Below are 22,876 nucleotides of genomic sequence, written 5' to 3'. Positions count from 1 at the left end.
CCTGGTCTATTCTAGAGCAGAACTGTCCAGTAAAATTTTCTATGATGATGGAAATACTCCGCACTGTGCTTACTACTACAGTAGCCACTAGGTACATATGGCTACTGAGCACTTGAAATGTGGCTTAGTGCTGCCCACAAACTGAACTTTTCATCTCATTTCGTTTAAACTTAGATTTAAATAGTCGTATGGCTACTGTGGCTAATGGCTACTGTGGTGGACAGCACATCTCTAGGAATTGCCTTTTCTTGGCTGTAGTTTGTAAAGCAGAAATCTGTAACCTGGCGTACATAGAACTCTTAAGAAAAGATCCGTATGTGGAGTTTCTTTTATAGTGTTTTCTCATATAAGAGTCTTAGTGGAAGGACAGTTTTGCCTTTGGAAAGGGAGAATGAGGTTATGCAGAATCAAGGTTAGGGGTAGAGTGTATGATCATCTACACCACTCCCCAAAGAGTCTTCCTTCAGGCATCCTAGGGTAGAGGGGATACCAGGAATGCTGAAGGAACCCAAAAGCCATACTTCCTTCTTTCCTTCATGACAGCCCTAGCACCAGGATGGTTGGCATCCAGGGTGGGAAACAGGACTGTGGTACCCAAGTTGTAGCTGAGTTCAGTTCAATATGCATTTCTGGAGTGCTCTGACATTGTACAAGCCATCGTGCGGAGCATCATGGAGGAGGAGATTTTAACAATGACTGGGATGTAAAGTGTGTGTTAAAGCAATTTACAACCTAGTGGCAGTGGGTAAGGCAGGAGAGAAGACAAATACTCAAAGAACTATAAAGCAAGGTATGCTCTTAAAAGGCATATGAAAAATGCAGATAAGATCTGAGAAGAACCAGAACAGTGTTTTAGAATTAAAAAGAAAAAAAGCCCAAGTTCCTTGCTGTATTATTAGCTGCATGACCTTGGGAAATTTACAAAAGTTGGGTATTCATCCTTTCTGATGGAGGCATAATACTCTATTAAACTCTGCAAGTTTTCCTTTCTTTGTTGTAAAATGGGATAATGTTTGTAAAGCATTTAAGTTTGTAAAGCATTCTTAACAGCCAGTGAATGGTTGACCCACTCCGTTGCTGTATATGTAATGGATTGGGTGAAAGTGGATAAGGAAATGCATCATGATGGAAATAGCATCTGAGACAAACCATCAGAGAAGGATAGTGTTTTGAAGTCTGGAAATCAAGAATTAGGTGGTGGAGCAGTGTGAGCTAAAGATGTGGAGATAAGAAAGTAATGTACGATTCATTGAACACCAGGTAGTCCCATTTTGCTAGAGTGTCAGTCTTTTTTTTTCTTTTTTTTGTGTGTGTATATGTCAGTCTTTTCTACTCAAAGTGTGATTCCCCACACCAGCAGGATCATCAGCATTATCTGGGACTTGTTAGCAAAGCAGTTCACAACCCAGACTTTTTAAAACAGAATCTGCATTTTATTATTAGTTTTTTTTAGAATCTGCATTTAACAAGCTCCCTTGAGAACATGTGTGCACATTAAAGTTTGAAAAGTGTTGGGGTAGAGTACAAGCTGGTGCTTGGTAAGAGACAGTGCTCAGAATGGGTAGGGCCTTATTTTGAAGGACTTGAATGCCTGACCAAGTAGTTTGAGGAGTCCCTAAAAGTTGCTGAATGATCACAGCCAATAAAAATCTGCCTGTCACCTGTATCACAGCTTGAGTGACATAAATGTACATTTTCCCCTGGAAATTTTTATGTTCGCCATCATTCAAGCAAGTTTCTTAGTAGAAAAGGATTTTGGCCCTTTCCTTTCTCGTCACTTCCCTTGTTCTCTTCGCTCCCCTATTAATCTTTTACGATGACTCTTGTTTCAACTAAACCAGTTACACAGAATATTGAATTCATGAAATTGACAAAAGTAGGTTTCGTTTGTTTGACATCAGCTAAGACCTGGAACTGAGAAATGTTCATTGGTTTTGGCTGCTAACCCCTGTGGCTGGACAGTGATATTGCAGCCCAAATCTGTGACACATTGCAAATACTCTCTCAGAAGTAGCAAGTGGAGCAGCTCGGTAGTGAGAGCTCAAAAAAGGGAGTCAGACATTTTCAGTCGAGGCTCCCAGGGATGGATAAATCCTACAAAAGTACCAGCGAGCACATTAAGGTCCTGACCATTATCCCAATAACCCCGTGTTTCTCCAAAAGTTTTGAATTAAAAACTAATTTGAAGACCATCTACTTTCCCTTATTACCATGGAGTACCATGTCTGATTTCAAAATGAAATCACTTGGAAAATAGGACTCAGGTTACAGGAAATTGTTTTATACATGAATTAGCTATAGTGTTACTTTTGCCAAAAATTGATACTCTATTTTTTTTTCAATCTGAATGTCTGTCTGGAGATTACTGCCTTGAATTGAATTCACCAGATTTCTCGGGACCTAACCATTTGCTTTGAAAGGGAACTAATCCAGAGTATAATTGTGTTTCCTTTTTGCTAAGATTGTGCCACCTTAAGTCTATGGGCCACAGCTGCAAATAAGAAGTGGCTGGGACCCACAGGGTCATATTTCCCAACGATTACCTGGAGCAATCATTAAGTGTTAGATTGCATCTTGAAGGTTAGCCCTCATTTGACCTGATAGTGGAAAGCTCTGTAAAGTGAATTGTGACAGTAACTATAACAGCAGCTGGGCACAAAGAGATCATTGATCTTCTTTCATAAGTCATGAAAATTCTTCAGTGCTCTCCTCAAAGCCCAGGAATTATTTGCATCTGTATGGCAGACATCATTGCATGTGAACTCACTGAGAACCACACTTCATTCGGAGAGATTTAATTTGCTGGTTCCATTGCATGAGAAATGTCATTCTCCAAGGACCCCACCTCCACCCTTCCCTAATATGCATACTCTCTAAAGTAGCCTCATTTGTGTTATGAAGTCAAATAATCTGTATTTTGACTTGACATGAAATAACAGCTGGTCAGCTCTCTAAATCTGTCAACCTGGTTGTAGATGAGATTACATTACTACATGGATTTGATTGTGATCATAAGCTACAGCAGTAGCAAAAACCTATAACACCAATGTTTATTGTTTTCCTTTTTTTTTTTATCAATTTATGGTTCCCTTTAGAAAAACTGTATATTTTGTGGGATTAGGCAGTGAGGGGACTAGGTGTGAGGAGAAATGAATGAGCAAAGTTCAAAGTTTTATTAAATTTATCCTCAGGAATAAAAGGGCAAGGACTATGAGAACTATGTAAGACTTTAGAAAATTTCTTTTTTAAAAGATGTATTTATTTATATATATGAGAGAGAGACAATGTGGGAGTGAGAGGCAGAGGCAGAGAGAAGGGGAGAGAGAGAGAGAGAGAATATCCCAAGTGCACTCCCTGCTGAGCACAGAGCCCAACACCAACTGCGTCTCAAGACCCTGAGATCATGACCTGAGCCGAAATCAAGAATCTGATGCTCAAATAACTGAGCCACCCAGGCACGCCAGACTTCAGAAAATTTCTAACATTGCTCTGTTAACTATTCATGAGTCCTTCATTTGTTTTTTTTGCTGTAATTTTGAGTAGAACCCTTAAAAAGTTAGACATGCCATGCTCTCATTTTAGGGACAATAAGCAAGTTAATAGTTGAATAAAATGCATCATTCTTCACAGGCAGTTTGGGGGGAGATGAAAGGAACCCTCAAAATAAGGAGGCGGTAGTTTTGAAAAAGGTAAGCAAAGCAAGGTGAATCTCTGGGAACACACAAGGAATGGTCCCCAGACAAAGAAGCCCCCCATGCCCCTCAGGATTTAGACCTGTCAGGAATTCTATAGATAAGATTCCTATATTGCTTAAAAGAATGAACTAAATAACCTCAAAAGTTTCCTCCTCATCTCATATTTTCCTAATATCTTCCTAACGTAATTCCTACTAGAAAAATAGGAGAAATAGCTTCCATAAGAGATTTGAAGATAAATTCTGTGGTTTTGGTGAGAATTACAATATGGTCATTGCTAATATTTTACATTTAAGTCATAATTTCTGCAGTAAGAATTCTTAAAATTAAAACGGTAGTTTTCTTTTAAGAATTTGAATCATTTTATTGGGGCTGTTTTATTTACTGTAGCACTCAGCTTGAGTCACAAATACATGACACAGAAAAGCCTCTAAGTACCTATTGATTTACTGATTTATTGGTTTATTTAGTGTTGTCTTAGGGGAGAAATAAAACAATACAATCCAAGTGTCTAGAAAGCACTGGTGCCAAAGGATTTTGCTATCTCTGTAGCCCTTGTTCTTAAACAACAAATCTTTGGAGACTGTATTGGGTCCCAAATAATGCAAAATGTGGATTCATATTCAATGAATCAACTTACTGAGTGATATGTCTTTCTCAACTTGATTTGAGAGCATTTTCTATAAGAAACTATAACATATTAGATGGTGTGCTAAATTATCAGGATTTTCACATATCTGGATCATATATGAGATGGATACACAGAAAATACTTGAAATCTCTGTTTTATTTAGTGTCAAACAAATATCTATATGCTAGTATGAGGAACAAAATACCTAAATCCCTAAAGTTAACATCTGGGACTAAATTAAAGGCAAAACAATTACAGTCAAATATCTATGACTGAATACTTTTAATTTAGCAGATTCCTTTCCCAAACTCCAACTTTTCAAACAGCGAAAAGACTCAGTGAAGAAAGTAGGTTTTATCCTTGGATCAGAGCAAATTCAGACCACTCTCCTCACATTGTACATCAATAATTCTAGAAGTTGAAATGGAATAGAAATCAAATTCAAAATATGGTAGTGGCAGTTAATATTTATTGAGTATCCGCTGTATGCCAGATGTAATGCAGAATGTTCTACATACATAATTTTGTTTTACTCCTTTTAACAGTCCTATGAGCTAGGCACTGTTTATAGCCTCCTTTTATAGATTATGGCTCCGAAGTTCTATAACATCTTCAGTCAGCGACTTAATAAGGCAGGGAAATGGACTAATATATTACTTTGTAAAATTATCAAATGCAAAACAAAATAAGAAAAAATTTTCTGATTAACCGTCATTAATCAGAACCTCCTAATCTCTGAGCATTCCTTTTGATCAAGCTTTCACAGTCCTGCAGTATGGTACTCAAATGATGGAGATGCATTTGAAATCTAATTATTTTAAGTAATGTTGATATAATCAGCATCAGAACTTTTAAGTTGTGGCATTAATTCTTGATTATCAGCTGTCATATCTTTACTCTAACTACATAGGTTAATAGAATGAGTCACCTACCCCCTCCCTATTGAGTATTAATTCATTCAACACTCACTATGTGCCAGGCGTGGTAATAGGCACCAGGGATACAGATGGGGGTGAAGAGAGAGGGTAGAGTGTTGGGGAGGAGATCCTCTTAAGAAGAGTTTACAAACTTACAGGGAAAAGTTTTTTTTAATTTACTTAGAATAGTAAGATAATAACTTTAAGTATATATATATATATTCTATCTTTATTATGTTTGCAACGACTGGGTACAAATGTTATCAGTCCTTTTTTACACATTATGAAACTAAGACTAAGGGAGATTATAAGAATTGCCAGATCGTAAAAGACATAGCCAGGATTTTAACCCCAATCTGTCAGCCTCCAAAATATATACTTTTCCCCCAATACCATGCCATCTTACATGGAATTTGTTTTGTTCAGTATAATACTGCAGGAAGAAATACCAAGAAAAGTTTTGCAATAGTACACTACTCACATTTCACTTGGACCACTCAGGTGCAAGAAACCTCTTCATTTGTAAATTGTATTAAAATCTTGTCCTTGTAAATAGTCTTGGTCATTATTGGAATGTTTTTTAATACATAGCAATGGTTGTTTGTTTCTTTAGTTCTAATCATGGTAGGGATTTAATAGAACATAGATATGATGCAGTGAACAGTTGACTTAAGACACAGACGTGAGTTTTCATTCATTCACTTACTCAGGTGATATAAGGAAGAATGTTTAACAAGTTCTAGAAGACTTTTAATGGAGGTATTCCAAGTGGAGTCTGATTGCTGAAGGAATGGTATTTGTTACATGGGCTGAAACATTAGCATAGGGATACTTTTAACTAAAAACAATAATGTAAGGACATTTTGTTAGAACTTAGCATCATTTTGTTGAAACTTGATTGATTTTAGCTGACCAGACTCCAAGCTTTCATTGACCTTTTACAACATTGTCTCAAGGATTAGTGGGGGATTAGGGGGCGCCTGGATTGACCCCTGCCTTCGACTTGGGTCATGATCTCAGGGTCCTGGAATCGAGCCCCACATCCCCACATCGGGCTCTCTGCTCAGTGGGGAGTCTGCTTCTCCCTCTTCTTCTGTGCTCTTGCTCTTTCATTCAAATAAGTAAATAAAATCGTTAAAAATATATATTTAAAAAAAAACAAAAAAAGAGAATTATACAGCTATGGGCTGCAGAAAAATTGAGGGTTAAAGAATGAGCCATGCCTAGTCAACCTGATTCCTCTTTTGATAGGATGAGAGAATCAGTGGCTAAAAGGCTTAAGAGAGATCACCTAACTTTGGTCTTTAACAAAGCTTTTGATTCCAACTTTCATGAAGTTTTAATCGAAACACTTGAAATTCCAGGTGCTGCTGCCAGAGGAGTAAGAAACTTTCTGCATGTCCCTGGCTAAACCATGTAAGACTTGGAGAGTAGAAAGTGCCTTTTGCCATTTTAGATGGTGCTGGAGCAAGTAGTAAAGCAATCATGCTCCGGCATCATTTGAAAAGGATAGGAATAATGCTACCCAAACCTGGGTCATAACTCCCCGTCACTCCAACTTACCCCTTGCAAGTTCCATATCTTTGTTTTCTTTTCTTGTTTGCTATAGTTGTGGTTTCCTTTTTTAGCAACTGCTCTGTTATCATTGGCAGTGACTTTGACACCACGGTAGTCTAATAATTATAGCTACATTAACTCAACAACCTTACAGTGAAAGAGAGAATGGAAAAATGTCAAGAGATAACTGTAGAGGGGCGCCTGGGTAGCTCATTCCATTAAGTGTCTGCCTTTGGCTCAGGTCATCATCACAGTGTCCTGGGTTCGAGCCCCAACTCACATCAGGCTCCCTGCTCAGCAGAGAGCCTGCTTCTCCCTCTCCCTTACCCAACTCGTGCTCTCTCTTGCTCACTGTCTCTCTCAAATAAATCAATAAAATCTTCAGAAAAAGAGAGAGAGAGAACCTGAGGAATACTTTTTCAAAGGAAGAGTATGTTCAGCCATAGCCACATTTAATGAAGGTCCTATCTCTTTAAGGAAGGAGATAGGAGATAATGGATAGCTTGTGACCAAAAATGTTAATTTCCCAGAAACATCAGGGATCTTCTCAAAGATGAGCCACAGTCTTATAAGACCCTTTATCTTAATTCTGTACTCTTAAACAGAATTTGGAAAAATTACCCATGGCAACTAGCTTTAAGGAACTCACCTGTTATTCCTAGGCTCTTGAGATTTAGAGAGTTTTCCTCTAGTGGCTCATAATCTAGAGACATCCCAGTCCTTAATAGAGTCTGGATTTTGGCTTTCTTTTTCTTCTTTAGGATTGAACCAGCTGCCCTTTGACCCTGCCAACAACAACGAACCCCTGCAGTTTGGTAGTGCCAGTGGCCCTCTGGTCACAGAAGGCCTCATTGAGAATGGAGGGGAGTCAAGCAAGAAAAGAAAGAGAACAAATGCTCCTTCAGGTAAGCTAGGCAATAAGGCACCATCTTGAGCCAGTGATGTTGAGTCACCATTTTCCCAGAGCCTAGTCTGTGACTGGCACTGTGTGGGCATTTGTAAGAACTACAGAAATGAGAGAGTCCCCTGCCCTCAAGGAACTAATGGTGGGATAAAGAGGGGAGTGGGAAAGCACAGAGGTGAATAACTCTAATGACGAGGGTATCACTGGTGCTGTGGTTAAGTGTGGAAAAGGGGGAAAAACCAGCGGGAGCACAAACGGGGAAGAGTGTCATTCAGCCTTGTGCCTCGTGGAACACTTCACAGCAGAAGTGACATTTGGGTGGCTCAGGCTGTCAAGTGTCCAACTCTTGATTTCAGTGCGGGTCCTGACCTTGGGGTCGTGCGACTGAGCCCTGAGTTGGGCTTTGAGATCAAGTCAGGCACCAGGCTCTGTGCTAGTCATAGAGCCTGCTTGAGACTCTCTCCGTCTCCCCATCCTTTCTCTCTCTGCCTCTCCCCTTCTCCCCACCTCTTGAAAAAAAAGTGATATTTGTAGCTGACCCTTGAATGGGTAGGCTTGAGACAAAAAAAGATGAGTGAAAACATTGATTTAAGTAGGAGCATTGCATGAATGAATGGTTTCATTGTATGTTTTTCTTTGTATGTACATGTGGTGTGCTACCTTCACTTTTACTTGTAATGCAGATAACCTCATATATCTGCCCCGGCCCACCGCCCGCCTTGTTTCCCACAGTACACACTCTGCCACATGCATTTTATGCCCTCATAGCTCTCTTGGAACAGGTAATGAGAAGATTTTCCTAAATCGTTTGTAACAGCCAACTTTTTGTCCTCCCCTCCAATCCCCCTTTACCCTCATGTTCCATTAGCCTATTCTCAGGGTAAATTTCTCCAAAATGAGTGGGGGAGCATTAGGAGAACCAAATTTTAATTCATCATTTGGCATTTTCAAATGTATCTCTTTGTTTCTTGGCTATTCATTTGAAAACAGTATCCACAGTATGTAGAGACTGACTAAGATTTGGGAGCGGGCCTAATACACATGTTCGTGGTGTTTTTGTTTTGTTCTGTTTTGGTTTTGTTGTTTTGTTTTACTATTACTTTTATATTCTCCTTATAACATGGAGCATGTTTGCAAACATATAACATCCTATCAGATTCTTAGATTATAGGTCCTTCCTGCTTCCAAATCAAGGTATTTGTCAAATACGAGTTCAAAAAACAAAAACACAGTAAAACAGCTATCTGGATCCCTTGAGAAAAGAGTGATTTTTAGAGAACTGTATTTTCTGAAACATTGGAAAGGCGTAGTTTCTAGCTAAGGAACTGGTGTGAGTTCTAATCCCAGCTCTATTTCTGTCTGTGGCCTGGTGGTATTTCCTTAACTTCTTTGAGTTTTACTTTCCTCAGCTGTAAAGTAGAAATGATACTAAAACCCACCTCTTAGGATTTAAATGCAGTTATCTAGGTAAAGTGCGTAGCATGATATCAGTAATTATTTAATAAATGTTGCTATTGTTTTAATTATTATATAATATTATGAACTTTAACTTTTTGAGCATCAACACATTTCAGGTTAGGTTAACCGTTATGGATTATTTTAGGTTAACTGTTATGAATACAAATTGTGTGTGTGTGTGTGTGTGTGTGTGTGTGTGTGTGTGTGTGAATGGATCTGCATTTTTAAGGCATATATTTAACTCTGCTTGATCATTTAGAGGCATAGTAGTTGTACTGCATCATAATACTGTATTACAGTTTTCAGAGTTTACTAACGAATATATAGGCCTTTTATCTCTACTCCAAAATGTCCTAGACTCTGGTAGCTTTTACGTTATTACAGCCATATTTTGTATATATCCTGTCTCTTTTCTACAGCCTGCAGTCACTTCTGATTTCTCAGTGTCCTTTCATGCAACAGCCCATTTTCTCCTTCTAATCAGTTACAAACTTTAAAACAAAACAAAACAAAAGCCCAGCCAGCTCCAAGTTGGTATTTCAGATTAGTATATTAAGTAAGAGTTAAATCAGCTGTAAGAGAACCTGCTATGGAGAGAGTTACAGGATTTAGGGCATCAACTTTTTTTTTTTGATAAGGAGTAGTGTTATTTATTTAGTTATATTTTATAACACCTTTTTAAAAATTTTTCTGAATTTCTTTTCAGTGTACCACAGTTCATTGTTTATGCACCACACCCAGTGTTCCATGCAGTACCTGCCCTCCACAATACCCACCACCAGGCTCACCCAACCTCCCACCCACCCCCCGCCCCTTCAAAACCCTCAGATTGTTTTTCAGAGTCCATAGTCTCTTATGGTTCGTCTCCCCTTCCAATTTCCCCCAACTCCCTTCTCCTCTCCATCTCCCCATGTCCTCCATGTTATTTCTTATGCTCCACAAATAAGTGAAACCATATGATAGTTAACTCTCTCTGCCTAACTTATTTCATTCAGCATAATCTCTTCCAGTCCCATCCATGTTGATACAAATTTGGGTATTCATCCTTTCTGATGGAGGCATAATACTCCATAGTGTATATGGACCACATCAACTTTAATGTATCTCTTTGGGCTACGCTGAGGCCTTTTTTGATCACTTACTCATTATTCCATTGTGTTCATGATAAGTGATGTGCTAGTTTAGAGTAATACCTCCTGAACTGTAGTTAACTCATGAGGGTGGGGAAAGGGGTATGGGTTCATCTGAACTGTGAACTAACTTAAAAGAATTGCAGTTTTATTTCTAATGAGCATATTCAGTGAGAGCGAAGTAACTGTTGCAGATATAAGATTTTAACAGCAGATTATGCTAATCTATAATTAGCCGAATCAATTTGCATTCAAATAATGAATATGCTGAAGTTCTTAAAAAAGACTAGTTTCTTTAAATAGGTGAAATGGGCCCTGGCAGGCTAAATTAGCTCCCTTGCAATCTTTTTCACACTCTTTGCCTGGTGAACCCTTTCTTTGTAACTCCAGCCCAGGTTAAATTACCACAAATTACAAAAAGGTGAAGTCCAAATTAATGAGGTTTTACTACATAGGGAGTGTCTTATAATTGTTCCTTGACAATCTTATGGTATTATAAATGAGCAGATTACTTTATAATCATTTTTTCTTCCTATGCAGTACAAGACACAAGGAGGAGAGAAGATATTTTGTGAGTAGGACCTTCCTTCTCCCTTTGTCACTGTCCCCTCCCTGCATCTTGGCAAGGAGGAAGGCTAGGGTTGGAAGTCCTTAACAGAGTTACCAACCACTTCAGTTCTAAGCCGAGCTAGACATCCAGCCATTATATTGTTCAACCCTGTGACCCATTTAAATCAAAGCCATCTTCTTCCCTCTCCTGTCACTGCAAATGAGGAGGGGTCGTTGACGGTAGTTCTAGTTCCCCACCGTACCTTCTGCTTTTCTTCCTTTCCCATCCATCCCTCTCAGCTCAGCTTACCTCATCTTTGTCTACAATCTACCGCTCTCCTTTTATACTAAAATTAATTTCTTAAAGGTTACCAGTGATCTCCAAATTGTCAAAGTCAGTGGTCTTTTGGCTGGTCTCCACCACCTTGACCTGTTTGGTTCATTTGTTGCTATAAACAACCTCCCCTACCTTGAATTCTCTCTACTACAGCTTTCCCTGGCAGTATACTTTACAGATTCATTTTCCTTTGCTGTCTCCTTCAAGCACTCTTTCTTCTTTTTCTCCCTACCATTACTTTCAGTGAGTATACTATTATCCACATTTGTAGGTGAAGAAATAAAGGTTTGATAAACTAAGAGTGAACATCTAGCAAGTGATTTAGTCAGGCCTGTAACTCCACACCCTATCTCTCATTACTATGCCAGATTTTCAATGCTTATAGATATTGGGAGTCTGGACCTGTTACTAAAATGTATGTTAAACATTGGTGGCACACTAGGGAAATCCATATTCATGTGAGAATAAGGTGAGCAAAGCTTAGATTTGATCGTTTCTAGGATCCTTTCAAACTCTGAGATACTGTGGCCTCTTCTTTTCAGCTTTTTGTTTTTCCCTGCTACTCCCCAAAACAAGTCTTCTAGTTCAGGCAAGGTGATCTGCTACCAAACAAGCATTGTGCCCACCTACTTAGTCCCTTGCTAATGCCACTTTTTAAAATCTAGAATGATCTCTGTCTTCTTTAACCTGTCAAAATCCTGTCCAACTGAAAGTGCCTAGTACAAGTCCAGCCTTCTCCAGGAAGCCTTCTGGATCATCCATTAGAATTATTCATTTGTACCTCCGAAACCTCTTGATCATATTCATATTCATATGACTCATTTGACACTGATTATAGGTTACCTTGCAGTTATCTGCTCATAGGAATATGTCTTAGCCTTTTAACTCAGTCATTAGACCCTTAATGGAAGGGCCCTTGACTCACATGACTTTTAGCAGAGATACAGTGTCTTGCACACAATAGATGCCCAAGAAATATTTGTTAAGTGGTGCCTGCATGACTCAGTCAGTTGGGTGTCTGCCTTTGGCTCAGGTCACGATCCGAAGGTCTTACAATCGAGCCCTGTGTTGGGCTCCCTGCTCAGTGTGGAATCTGCTTCTCCCTCTCCCTTCCCCACACTTGTGCATGTACTCTCTTTCTTTCACTCACTCTCTTAAATAAATAAAATCTTAAAAAAGAAATATTTGTTAATTGATCATGTCTCTCACTGAATAATTGCTTTATTGGCCTTAATATTCACTGTTACTCTCCTATCATTGCTAGAGTGGAGCTGTATATAAAACTGGGCACTTGGTATCTAATGTTGATCAGTTGATTTCCTCACTTGACCCTAAAGGTCAAACTCCAGACGTTTGTAAGATTATATCCTTAGATAAGTCACACATCAAATCTGGGTGCTTGTGAAAAGAATACCTGGCTCTAATGGAATCTTTGGCTCTTTACTAGGTGAAATTTCATGAGTTCCCAAGGGAAACTCATAGGTAGAGTTTGGGTGTCCTGGCCCAAGTCCTCTGTGAAGTAGAGCAGTAATCTGGATTAGACAATACTGCAGTTATTCGACCACAAACTCCTCCTTTATAGATCTGGCTGTTTTGCATCCTTTATCTTTTTTATCAGTTTTTTGAGGGGGTAGGAGGTGGAGGGAGAGGGAAAGAGAGAATCTTAAGCAGCCTCTGCACCCACTGCAGAGCAGGACATGGGGCTCAATCTCACAACCCTGAGATCGTGACCTGAGCCAAAGTCAAGAGACAGATGTTTAACCAAATGCTGAGCCACCCAGGCACCACTGCAGCTTTTATCTTAAGGTGAGCTCAGCATTCTCTACTGTGTTTGCTCTCAAATTTCACCTTTTCCCAATGGAAGTATTTCCTTGGTGATGATACAGTAACACAAATTATCGAAGATTGCAGAGTCCACTTATTCAGATGATACTCTATGGCCAAAGAGTAGACCACTATTAAGCCTTCATCAAATCATGATGCCAAGTTCCTGTCCATAAGATGCCAGCCACCCTCCGGTGTGAGATCCACCTGAACTTGCAGAAGCAGAGATACCAATCTTCTTTCCAAATACTTCCACAAAAATGAAGAATCCATGAGTCAATATGGCCATTGAGATGATGACTAAAATCGAATGCATTGTTTTAAGCAACAACATGATATATTAGTATTCAAAGGAAGTGTCAGCTCTCTGGAGGAGTGGGCAACTAACCTGGGGATAATTATGGTACCAGAGTGATGATGCAGATGTGGACATTGTCTTGTTTCTGTTGTCTTCTTTCATAGGCCTGTTTTGAAAGAGGTTTGCACTTAAAGACATGATGCCCAGTACTAAACAGTATTATCGAAGTTCATGTGAATAATGAATAGCTAAGTATAAAAAGAGAGATTTTTAGCCATTTTCCTTTTGTAATAATGACTGAATCCTAAGAGTTCAGGATCTCCAAGAAGACCCTTCTATTCAGTAATGATTTGCATTGCTATGGTGATTCTTTCTTTCCTTAATATATTTTTTAAGTTTTTTTTTTAATTTTTTTTAGAAAGGGGGCAGGGGAGAGAGAGTTCAAGAGGCAGAGGGAGAATCCCAAGCAGGCTCCATGCCCCAGCACAAAGCCCAACTTGGGGCTCAATACAGACTGAGCCATCCAGGTTCCTCTCCTTAATATATTTTCATATTTGTTTCATTTTAGAGATGAAGTGCTAATAACCAGAGAGAAATGACGCACTAAGGTGGGCTAGCATCTTCAGGGATGTTTGATACAATAGGGACTTCTAGTCCCTACACTCAAATCACGGAGCTCCAGATAGTATCTAAACTTGATCAGAGACCCCTAACTCAGTTTCCAAGGTTTCCTTTATAATTTCTGGAAGTCAAGATGAGACTTGACAATATGAAAGATGGTGAAGAGTTCTAGCACCGCCAACGCAAGATTAGTAAGAGGAAGTGGGCCTGAGCAGCAATAATGAGGGGTTGGTCAGACTTAAGGAAGAAATATATTGGAGTGAATTATTAGGGAAAGTTGCTTAAGCCCGTTTGAAAGAGAAATATAAAAATGAGATGAGCAGTCATCTCTTTGGGAGTACTTTTGTTTTTTTTACCTTTCTTGCCTAGAAGAGGGGCAATGAAGCAGGAAACTTTTCTGTGACACTTAACAGCCTTTTGATTTACCTTGGACTCACAGGGCTGAGACTTTTATTTCACATGTACTTTGAAGTCCATAAATGAAAGCATTGATTGTTTTAAAAGAGAGAAAATGCCACCGTTTTATATCTTGGTGTTTGGTATTTCTAGCATGTCAGCTGAATTATTATATTGCCAAAGGCAAGAAGAGCCTATTGTTCCTTCAGATGGAATTAAAATAAGAAGAAAACTAGACTAATAGCCCTACTCAGTTTCTTTAGTCCTTTGGACATTTTTATCTGATTATAGGTTCAAGAAATAAAGCTGTATCTTGATAACTAGAGGATCAAAAAAGTGCACTGACTTCTGTCTTTCTCAGGTTGATAGAAACTCAGTGTGAAATTTTTATCTTCATGGACTGTCAGAGGGAGGGGAGATTGAAGGTGACACAAAAGAGGATAGGGATGCCTGGGTGGCTCAGTCGGTTATGCGTCTGCCTTCACCTCAGGTCATGATCCCAGGGTCCTGGGATCAAGTCCTGCATCAGGCCCCCTGCTTTGTAGGGAGCCTGCTTCTCCCTCTACCCTTCCCCATGCTCTTGTATTCTCTCTCTCTCTCTCACTCTTTCACAAATAAATAAAATCTTTTAAAAAAAAGAGGCAGGATAGAAAAATGCAAATGTATCTCTCTTAAGTTGACCCAACCATGGGAATAGCTTTGGAACGATTTTATGACTTTATTGTATCTAAGCTTTTAGTACTTCTCTCAGCAGACATGAAGTGTGAGTCAACTTTATGTGATGCTAATATAAAGGCTAGTTGTAGATGTTGAATCATAGTATTTTAGAGTTGGAGGCAAACCTTGTCTAACTCCATCATTTTTACAAATGAAGAAACTAAGACCTAGAGACGGGGCTTTTCTAAAGTCGGATGGTTAATTAGTGGCAGAACCAGAACCGATTACTACCAGACCCGTATAATCATTTCAAGTTGGTTAGGGCTGTGGCATGCAGTTGATTCACTCGTACTGCAGAAAGTATGTCTATAACCTAGAGGAGCTAGCTTCCCCCATGCTAATAGTATTGCATGATTTGTAGCAAGCTAGCACAGTGGTATATGACATCCCATATCTGTTCTGCCTGCTACACAGGGGAGAGCCCTTTGATCTCAAGCTACAAAAGGAGTTTGAGACTGGGAAACACCTATGAGGAAATTGCTTCTGTAGAGCTGAACTTCAGCAGCTCAGAAAATCATAGAATAAGCTCTTGGTGACCCCTGCTTCCTTGGCGGGGGATGGTTTATGTTCCCTACCCCAGCCCATCCTTATGGCCACTCCATCCAAATGGGAAAAAATGTATTATGTTTATGATTTTATCATTATTATTATTATTAATTATTATTATTATGTTCAGTTAGCCTACTTATAGTACATCGTTAGTTTCTGATGTAGTATTCAACGATTCATTATTTGCATATAACACCCAGTGCTCATCACAACACTTGTTACAGAAGGAAGGAGGTGGGGTAACTGGGTGATAGGTGTTTATCTATGATTTATACATTGTTGCATAACTTTTTCTGGAGGATCTCTTTCAGTTTCTTGCTTTCTAAGTAAAGACTTGTCTGGAAAAAATCAGTTTTAGAGTTCAGAGTAAGAGAATTCTTAGATTTGAAGAGGTGGTTTTCCTCTCCTGTTAACTTAATAACATTATCACAGCTACTGTCCTTCTTGGCTTTGAGGTCTGTTCGGGCCTGCTTGGCTTTAATAGGAGAAAGGAGTGTACTCACACATGTACTGAAAAGAATACTGAAGATTGTAATTTGAGTACTGGACAGGCCACTTAGTAGTAGTACTTTGACCCTGGGTAAATCACAGAGGCCTTTGTGTGTAAGCCTCACTTTCCACATCTGTTAAATGAGTAAAGCATTTTGAAAATGGCCAGATTTTTACTTCTTTTACTTTTATAGTTCCTGTTTCTGCTTGTTCGGGTTTGAGAGGGTGAGTGCTTTTCTCCTTCCAGTTCTCAAACAAACTGGAAGCAAACACAAAAGGCCATGTGAGGAACAAAATTTGGTATCAGCTTTATTATAAGTAAAACTCAGTGGAAGAAATGGTTTAAGCCTAAGGCCTAATGAGGCTCCCTACCATCTGCAGCTCCAAATCTATAGTTTGATATCCACCTATGGAGAAGATTGAATCCGCAAAGCAGACTACTTACCCACCCACTGTCATTGAGAGCAATGACTTGTGTCACAATTCAATGGAAGCTACAGATTAAGAGCAAGGTGGGCCTATGGGCACACCACTAGAAAACATTGGGAAACCAACCATTAGAGTCCACTGTGTGGTACAAAGAAATAGGGTTGTTTTCTTATGTGTGTCAAGTATTCTCTATGTATAAAATCAAGACAGATTCCAGATGAAGCTCAACCTCCTATCATTTGATTTAGCCTCAAAGTAGTACTTCACAGTGAAGAGATTTCATTTTCACACATTTCAAACACAGAATATCGCTGCTACCATTTTAGCATGGTCATTCACATGGGGTTGCAAACTCTACAAATATTCCTTTCTCTTCCATGACCCCAAGGTATAATAATTACTTTATTACTACAGCTAATAACTAACTAACAAACTAACACTTAGTTTGGCCAGACACTATTCTAAGTATTTCAAATGTGTCAACTTATTTAATTTTTCACAGCAACTCTATGATTATCCTTGTTTTACTGATAGGGAAACTTAAATCCAGAGAAGTTAAACAATTTGTCCAAATAGTAAATGGAGGAGATGAGATCCAAACCCAGGCAGAGTAGCTCCAAAATCAGTGTCCAGAATCAACTGAATCAGAATAGAAATTGAGGGAGGGGGCAGGCATCAGTTTTATTTATTTAAATTAGAATTGATTTATCTGATGACTGGGACACCTGGGGAGCTCAGTCAGTTAAGCCCAGGACTCTTGATTTCAGCTCAGGTCCTGATCTCAGGGTTGTAAGATTCAGCCCTTCTAGGGAGATTCTCTCTTTCCCACTCCCTCTGCCCCTCATTCCTCCCGCACTTGCACACTCTCTCTCAAAAAGGAGAAAGAAAAAAAGAATTGATTTAGCTGATGACTAAGGATAAAAGTAAGTGCTCATTCAAGGCTTCACTTCTGCAGTCTGGCTTTCAGGTCAAAATGCCCTTGAGTTAAAACAACCTCTGTCTCTTACAAAGTAAGCAGAGCTTTGTCAGGGCACAGGCACACACCCCAGATGATCCCACTTAACGCAGGCAGGCTTAAGAACTAGTATAGCTACCCATACTGCATCAGAGGCCACCATGGTTCAGAATGTTAGACGTTTGTAGTATTCCATGACAGAGTATGCTTAGAGTCTTCTGCCAAGAACTGAAGTGGCCGTAAAGCAGTAGACCAAAAGGTGGCAAATAAAAATGGTTGTGTAAATGTTGGCTAGGTATTGCAACACAGAGCGAAGAGACCTCCTAATTTGCAGTTTTCTCTTTTTCTGCTCTATTTCCTTATATGCATTTATTATCTATCAAAATAAAAATCCATAAAATTCCCTCTCGTAATGGGGTAGGAGACAGTCTTGACTTTTTTCTAATCTTCAATTTCCTTGATAATGTGAGCTATTCAGTGTAAGCCATGTAGGTTGTAGCATTTCACATTGAGCAACTGCTTGTGTTATAGAATGAATTTTAAAAATATTTTGCTTGTTATACATTTGAGCTTTAAGCAAAAGCAACTTTCATCTGCAAGTTGTTTTATGGAATGTGGTGAGTGAGGGTCGATGAGAGTGGCACAGAAATCCAGTAGAGATATGTCTGACTGCTGAGATGGAGGGCACTGTTCTGGGAGGGGAACGGGTTTCTGCAGGTGGCATTCCCTGGCTCCACTTACTTCCTTCTGCATATTGGTTTCAATGGCAATAGTACAGGAGTAACAACTCCTATTAAATATCTGTTATGGGGCACCTGGGTGGCTCAGTGGGTTAAAGCCTCTGCCTTTGGCTCAGGTCATGATCTCAGGATCCTGGGATCGAGCCCCACGTCGGGCTCTCTGCTCAGCGGGGAGCCTGCTTCCCCCTCTCTCTCTCTCTGCCTGCCTCTCTGCCTACTTGTGATCTCTGTCTGTCAAATAAATAAATAAAATCTTTTTTTTTTTAAGATCTTATTTATTTGTTAGAAATAGAGAGACAGAGACAGAGCACAAGCACAGGCAGACAGAGTGGCAGGCTAGAGGCAGAAGGAGAAGCAGGCTTCCTGCCGAGCAAGGAGCCTGATGTGGGACTCGATCCCAGGACGCTGGGATCATGACCTGAGCTGAAGGCAGCCACTTAACCAACTGAGCCACCCAGGCGTCCCAATAAATAAAATCTTTTTAAAAAATAAATAAATATCTGTTATATGCCAACAACTATAACCAAGTGCTTTACATATACAAGCTCAAGAAAACTTCACAATAAACGTATAAAATAAATAACCACTTTCTATTTTGTTTATCAGTAAGAAAACTGAGGCTTGGAAGAGTAAGAAACGCTTCCCATGCTGCAGCTAGTCAGTAGTAGAATGACTTTAACAGAAGGGGACAGGATAGCATTGTTAATAGCATGCACTCAGAGTCCTGGCTTTGACCTTAGGCAAGTTACTGCAGCTCTTTGAGCCTTGGTTTCTTCACCTATGAAATAGGAAGAATAATACCAAGAACACAGGTTATTTGGGGATTGAGTGAGACACTGAATAAATAGTGCTTGGTACACGGTGTTCGTTTGTTCAGTGAGTATTTATTTGGTCTTAATGAGTGTGAGGCACTGTGGTAGGTATTAAGAGTACAGCTGGAAATAACACAAACTGACCCTGGCCTTGTGATGCTCACAGTCTAGTGAGGAAGACAGTCATTAAGCAAATAACTGTGCAAGTAATTATTTGCAATTATGCTGAGTGCTGTGAAAGAGTGACTGCTTGCAGTGAATACTCAGTAAATAAGAGCAAATATTTACTGAGTGCCTATTATATGCTCGGCGCTATTCCAGGTAGAGAACTGAGTGCAAGTGCACCATTGGATGAAGAGTGGAGGCATTTTCATGGAATTTTATTTCAGATCAGGGTTGAGGTTAACAAAGTCATCTTTGTTTGTCTAGTGCAGTCAGGGAAGTAGGAGAAAGAAGATAGACTTTCAGAAGCTGTTTGGTTAGTTCACTGAGAAGAGAAGATACCAAGTTGAGAATGTATCTTCTTTCCCCAAAATTAGTTTCTGGGGCTTATGCAACTTGTTTAATGTAAGAGGCATCCTCAGTACGAGTGGCCTTTGTATCTGGCAAGATAGAGCTTTTAAGAGGCTTGTGTGACAAGCCACGGGGACGAGGCTTGCTGTCTAAAATGAATGCTAAGTGCTGAATTTGCCTTAGAACTTGGCATAAAGTCTGAGCAGGAAACAAGTCATAACTATATACTGTTTTCAAATGCTGATTTAAATATCATCCCATGTGAATATAGTGGTTCTACTGGCAAGCTATTTTCTAATCTGTTCTTTTTTATTCCTCTCCATAATTACACTGATCTAGGATGAACAGCCTGAGAAACATTGACTAATGCATCCTAAATTATCTCAGCAGGGTAACCACAAAGATTTCAGCTTCTCTTGATTTTGTGCCAGGTCTCTGTTAAGCAGTTATTACTAACATTAAGTGCATGCAGAGGGAACTGGCGATTGCCATCAGTGAAGACCGTTGTCCTTTGCCATGAGGTATCCCTCTCTCTTGGGCATAACAGGCCAAGAGGGAGATGGCTTTTACTTTTTGTCCTCCTGTCAAACAGCTGGAGAGCTTTGTGTTGAAGCCAGACTGCCCAGAAGTGTTCTCTGTCTTGGTCAGAGTGAGTCAGATAAAGGTAACTAAGGAACTTGATTCTCTGCCTTTATTCTGGAACCGTAGCTAATGAAGTTAAGTTTGGTTTGGAACTTGATGCATCTGTACCTGAAGGTCTGTTCTACGTAGCTCTGTGAAGGAGGTTTAATTTTGGACTTGCAAGCGTTCTTTCATGTCATGGAAATTAGTCATTTTTTCTGTCAAGTGTGTTGCAAATGTTTTCCCATGTATTTTAACATTATTTATGTTGTCTTCTTTCAAATCAAACCTATTTTATAAAGTTATTTCCTTCTTGTAGATTCTGTTGTCATTCCTGTTAATGTAGAAAACCACATATTTTGGATTTTTCAGAGCAGCCCTAGTGTAACAGGTTCCAGCCTGTTGTCTCCCAAAGTACAAGTACATACGTCAAATCATGCTTTCTCAATTATAGTCAGAAAATTTAATCATTCCACCTATGGTGGTTGGCAGTACAGTTCTTGATCTGTATTCCAGACAGGATCCAGGTGCTCTTTGAGGGAAAAAAAAATAGGAGAGCAGAACACACATGTCTCATAGCTCTGGAATCTGGTATGTGCTAAAGGGAATGTGAATATGGTGTAAACACTGATCATTGTCAACACCGTGTCCCCAGCTGTCTTCTAGTGTGACGCTCAGACAGCTTGTGTACTTTGGAATGTTTGGTTGCCACTTGAAAATATTTGGTTACACGGAAGAAGGTCTGGAAAAGTTCTGCCCGGTGTCTGTAAAGGGAAATTAGCTGCTTCTTTTGGGACACGGAAAAATCTCTTAAATTCCCACCTGTATTCTTTGAATCTAAGGAATAAAAAGTTTGCTTATCAAATTTTAAAGATTTTCAGATTGTATTTAGCCTATTTATGCAATCAGTTTAAAAGCATTCTCAGCAGTAGGCAATTGCAAACAAATAGTATGCTAATGTATTTATTCAGTAAACTTTTTTTGGATGCCTACTGTGTGTCAGGTGATATTGTATGGAAGGGTAAATGATATGCTAATTTCTAGCAGAAACTGAGAGATGAATAAGACCTGGCTTTTGTCCACAAGATGCCTATATCTGGTAAATAGAAATTATTCCCTTCCACTGATGAAAAACACATCCCTGTGAATCCTAAAGGGACCATATTGGTTAGTTTTTAGTCAGAATTACTGAGTTTTCTTAAAAGCAATAAAACTACATTCACCTTCATTTAATCAGTACCAGTACCTGTTTCCCATATTTTTTTCTCAGGAGCTCCATTATTATACACTGTTTTCAGGAAAAGCTTGTATGAACATTCAAGTAAGCAAAACAAACTTGTCTTGTCTTTTTCCAAAATTTCTTCTGTCCAAGTGTCAGTGATGCCCTTAGGATAGATAAGAAATGGTGAAAATAATTTTGGTTTGAACTGATGGGTATTTAGATGGTAGAAATAAGAGAAAATGGTAATTTCGGGGCTTTAAGTCTTTTTAAGCCTTAAGTGCCATAAGGAATAACACATTTTTCACTGAGAAATGTTCTGTGGGTGATAATTGGCTTCCTGTTGCATACTGAACATGGCTTGAGAAGAAAATGCTTCCCCTCGATTATGAAATAGGCAGCGTTGGTATTGTATTTTTAAAATTAACTCAATAAACATTTGTTCTGATAATTAGACTACATAGAGCTTCATGCTGAGGGTACATTTTCATTTGTGTATGCAATTTAAAAGTTTCTTAAGAGAGGGTCAGCTTTAAAAAATGATCATGAATATTGGACTGATCATCTTTTCACCCCCTCCTACCCTGCCCTCTTATCTCCATCAAGGCTTTATTTGATGTTTAGACCCCATGGTGAAGTTCTAAAGCATCAGAATTTCAAGGATAGCTCTGCAATTTGGAATGCCATCTCTCTGCATCCTGCCCTCCTCACAACATACATACTCATATCATTTCTCACAATTGTTCTTTGAAAGGATCAAGGTGACTTTGCTTCCAGGGGAGCTCCTGAGTTATTTTTACAAGTTAACAGCAGCCCAGTAATTCTGTCCCCTTCCTTGTAGAACAGGCTCTCAAGTCTTTCAGATATCTTTGACCATTCTTGGCTAGTTTGCTTCCAAGATGAGAATCTGCAGTCTTGAGCATCACCAGAAGGGCTCAACAACTCCTGTGGAGGGTGGGAGATGGTCCACTGTTATACTGAAAGCTTTGTTTGGAATAAGAAGAGAATCAGAGCATGGAGTGGGGGTATTGGGAAGAAGAGATGGGGCTGTATGGAAGAAGGGACACTTAGAGATCATCTAATCCATTGATTCTCAACCAATATGCCAAAGGGATGCATTCATCTCTGTATTTGTTTTTATTTGTCACTACAGCAGTAATCCTTGTGACAGGGTATTCTAATTGGAGTGGCTACTAAGAAAGAATATATGTGTAGTTTTTGTTGTTGTTGTTGTTAAGTGTCCTCTCCTCTCATTTTAATTGAATTGTTTTCAAACATCATGCAACAGTTCAGCGTCGGAACTGTGACTTAATCCCAGATCTCTGGACTCCTTATTCCCTTTTCTTTCTCACTGTGCATTGCTGTAAAAAAAAAAGAAAGAAAGAAAGAAAAAGAAAAGAAAAGAAGAAAGGCAGCAGACGAAAAAGGAAGGAAAGGAAAATAACTGTCTGTGGTGGCCTGCCTGCCTCCACTATCACTTAGTCCTTAAAAAGTTTCAAATGGCCCAAGTTCTTA

At 39.3% G+C, this 22,876-nt stretch overlaps 1 protein-coding gene across 6 annotated transcripts in view; it reads left to right on the top strand.

The window, feature by feature from the left end:
• Positions 1-22,876, top strand: part of ENOX2 (ecto-NOX disulfide-thiol exchanger 2) — a 265,301-nt gene that overhangs the window by 98,856 nt on the left and 143,569 nt on the right. For 2 of the 6 annotated variants that reach the window (XM_032329527.1, XM_032329520.1), the window contains one exon: positions 7,562-7,705. The exons of 3 other annotated variants lie outside the window; for them this stretch is intronic. The gene's annotated coding sequence lies outside the window, so the exon portion shown is untranslated. Of the gene's footprint in view, positions 1-7,561; positions 7,706-22,876 lie in introns of those variants that run through there. One more of the 6 variants, XM_032329521.1, reaches the window with a different exon arrangement.

The sequence above is a fragment of the Mustela erminea genome, chromosome X (genome assembly GCF_009829155.1).
Source record: "Mustela erminea isolate mMusErm1 chromosome X, mMusErm1.Pri, whole genome shotgun sequence".
Taxonomy (NCBI): Eukaryota; Metazoa; Chordata; class Mammalia; order Carnivora; family Mustelidae; genus Mustela; species Mustela erminea.
Note: the sequence above shows the minus strand (reverse complement) of the source record. Positions and strands in the feature narration are given on the sequence as shown.